The sequence below is a fragment of the Parambassis ranga genome, chromosome 9 (genome assembly GCF_900634625.1).
Source record: "Parambassis ranga chromosome 9, fParRan2.1, whole genome shotgun sequence".
Taxonomy (NCBI): Eukaryota; Metazoa; Chordata; class Actinopteri; family Ambassidae; genus Parambassis; species Parambassis ranga.
The window spans coordinates 3,857,073-3,861,129 of NC_041030.1; positions in this window are offsets into that span (position 1 = coordinate 3,857,073).

A 4,057-nucleotide genomic window follows, 5' to 3' on the forward strand; every position below is an offset into this window, starting at 1 on the left:
TTAATGGCGCTGATAGGCTGCAGAGAAGGCGCGGTGGTTTCATTTACCGTAGGGTGGTTCCCTTTTTTCCTAAACCGTGTCCATCTGATGCAGCTGACGAAATGAGAGAAACACCCGATCGTGACGGTCACAAGTTCCACTTTCACCAACTGCACTGTATTTTACGGTGATCCTTTATTAGTCCCTAGTGCAGAAATATGTAGCAGCCTATCAAGCTAAAGTATTAAAGCTAAGTAATAAAAAGTATAGAAAATATGAATACTAAGTACATTAATAAATAAATAAGGGGCCACTATGGTTAAACTAATGTCATTGCATAATAATGAACTGTGTACTGTAAACATTCGCTTGTAGATGTAAATATGTAGTTATTACATTGATGATTATATCTGTGATGAGGCCGGCACCTGCAGAGTTGGTAACATGTCATGATGTCATGGTCAGATAAGTGGTGTCAGAAATAGTATGATTTATTCTGTTTGCTTTAGATAATGTTTAATAAAACAAGAACTGAGTCTCTCAACCTCGCAGGCAGCGTATTCCTCCTCATACAGTAGATCATACTCTTCATAGACACTCATATCATGTGTGCCAGCTTTGGACCAAAGCTTTGTCCCCCTTTAATAAAAGAACAGGTCAAGCAGAAGCTAGTTATTCAGTTGCCTGTTGATCTTTGCTGTGTACACACACTTCAAAGCACGTAAGGCCAGCCCTCTCGAGCAGTGATTCAGGTATCAGATGAATGACTATTTATAGGCTGCACTTTAAAGTTATGTATGGTCACATGAGTTATCTGCCGTCCAAAAGAAGAGAACATGTGACTGAGGGGGCTCCTGATTAAATTGCATGGATCAAATAAAAAGATCTAAGTGAATAGTCTCTTACAGTCATTCTATATTGTTCCATAATGCCTAGCAGCAAACACAGCATTGTCTCTAGTTCTCCGAGCACAGTAGAATTAAACAGCAGCAATAACCTTTAATAGGGTGACAAACACAGATGCTGTAAAGTGGTTCTAAAGACCATCCACGTGGGCACCAGGGGAGAAATCTTGCTGGATTTTTTACACAGAACAACCTATCAACATATAGAGTCATGTTCAAAAGTCAGTACCCCGTCTTTTATCCTATGTTGTCCTTTGTTTATATGAAATCATAAAAAATAATAAAAGAATTATAGTTAGTGTTAGTATTAGGCAATTTTTACACAAACAACAACTTTTTTCTGTGCTATTTAGTAAAAATGAGGCCAAAAAAGGAAGGCCCAAAAAGAACATGGTATGTGTCTATACACGTGGACAATACTAAGCAGCCCTTACTCCTTCCATAGGATTTAATGAGTTGAGCTGCAGCAGGTGCTGCTGATCATCAGTCCTTGATGTATTGATCATCAGCAGGTGTACAGACCTAAAAACACATTCAGGTGTGTGTTAATACAAGAGGTTAAGACATAACCAATGGTGTTGAATCATTTCAGTCTGAAAAAAAGCCTCCATCCATCCATCATCCATAAACCTGCCTTGTCCTGCAGGGCAGGGTCATGGTCTGAAAAGACTTATAAAACCATTTCAAGACTTCAACCCAGCTGAAGTGCTGTGATGGGACCTTTCACAAAAATCCACAAAACCATCCTTTTAAGTCATGGCTGGCTCTTTTTTTCTTTTTGCTACACTTTTATAAGTAATGGCATCTTTTATAGTTTAATTGAAGTTGTTGCCAAATATTATAAGACCCACTCAGACAATTATTAGTATGTTTTTATAGGGTAAAGGGTTTTAATAGGTAAAAGATATTGTGTTTATGGACTCATTTTTATCAGAACATAAACATGTCTTTGTTTGGATTTCCTAAATAGTGTCTCTGAGAAGGACACGTATTTCAAAATTCAATATAGTTTCTTATTCAGTTTCTTATTCATATTCATATATTTAACCGACCAACCATACATTCCGTTCCTTTGTCATGCCTCATACTCAGACTCCAGTGATGACGGGGGGTACCAACTTAAATATTACTCCTGCAGAGCTGGACCGCTTTGTCAACAACACTGCAGACACACTACACACTACACTTAAACAGGATTGCTCCACTGAAGAAGAAGAAAACTACAAACCAGAAGAGGCTAGCTCCGTGGTACAACTCAAACATCCGATCACTGAAACGGATTACACGAAGGATGGAGAGGATGTGGCAGTCCTCTAAATCAGATGACTCCCGGAGGATCTGGAGAGACAGTCTGCTGACGTATAAGAAGGCCCTTCGCAAAACTAGGACAGCCTACTATTCATCACTAATAGAAGAAAACAAGAACAACCCGCGCTTTCTCTTTAACGCCGTGGCCAGGCTGACAAAGAGCCACGGCTCTGTGGAGCCTCGCATTCCTGCAGCTCTTAGTAGTGAAGACTTCATGAGCTTCTTCACCGATAAAATCACCACTATTAGAGGACAAATCAACCACAATCTCTCTGTGACCGCTGAGGACACACCGCCACTTCTGGAAACGGATCCTGATCTAACTCTGGACTGCTTCGCGCCCATCGGCCTCCCTGAGCTGACCACCAGCATCAGCAAGTCTAAACCTACTACCTGTCTTCTGGATCCGATCCCTTCACGGCTCCTCAAAGATGCTATTCCTCTGATCGGAGACTCTATATTAAGACAGATCAACTTGTCTCTGGAAACAGGATATGTACCACAGGCTTTTAAAACTGCTGTGATCATTCCGATACTTAAAAAACCTTCACTGGACCCGGACGTCCTAGGAAACTACAGACCGATCTCCAACCTCACCTTTATCTCCAAACTACTCGAAAGAGCTGTTGTAAGTCAGCTAAACGACCACCTGCGTAGGAACAGTCTGTTCGATGCTTTCCAGTCTGGATTCAGAGCCCATCACAGCACAGAAACAGCACTGCTTAAAGTCACCAATGACCTCCTCATGGCATCGGACCGGGGTCTCGTCTCTGTACTCGTTCTACTGGATCTCAGTGCTGCCTTCGACACCGTAGATCATCGCATCCTGCTACACAGATTGGAACACGAGATCAGGATTACAGGAACAGCACTGCGCTGGTTTAAATCATATTTATCTGACAGATTTCATTTTGTTCACACTAACGATGTGTCTTCCACAGGTACAAGGGTTAACCACGGTGTTCCACAGGGTTCTGTGCTCGGACCGATCCTGTTCACCCTCTACATGCTCCCTCTAGGAAACATCATCCAGAAGCACGGCATAAACTTTCATTGTTATGCTGATGATACCCAGCTGTATTTATCCATGAAGCCTGAAGAAACGGAGCCGCTAGTCAGACTACAGGCGTGTCTAAAGGACATAAAGGACTGGATGTCCTCCAACTTTTTACTATTAAACTCGGACAAGACTGAGGTCATTGTTTTTGGACCGAAACATCTCAGAACTAGTTTATCAGATAATACTTTCTCTCTGGATGGAATTACTCTGGCCTCCAGTACGACTGTGAGGAACCTTGGAGTTATCTTTGATCAAGACATGTCGTTTGTCTCTCATATTAAGCAGGTCTCCAGGACCGCTTTCTTTCACCTGCGTAATATTACTAAGATCAGGAGCATCCTCTCTCAGAGTGATGCTGAAAAGCTCATCCATGCTTTTGTCACTTCAAGACTGGACTACTGCAACTCTTTATTGTCAGGATGTCCACATTACTCCATCAACAGTCTGCAGCTGATCCAGAACGCAGCAGCTAGAGTTCTGACAGGAAGCAGCCAAAGGGATCATATCTCTCCTGTTCTAGTGTCTCTTCACTGGCTCCCAGTGGACTCAAGAATACACTTCAAGATCCTTCTTCTAACCTACAAGGCTCTTCATGGACTTGCTATCTCTCTTTGATGCCATAATAGAACTATATCTGCTGATGGACGAACGTCTTGAGTAAACCTCCTTACTCCCTCATGTGATATGAGCTTGATGCGCTCTCCCATCAGCACCTTCAAATGAGCAAAAACAAGCAGACCAAAAGGTGAGTGTTGATCTGTGAATGGCCGACAGTGTAAAAAGAAATGCTCTGAATCATACGTCT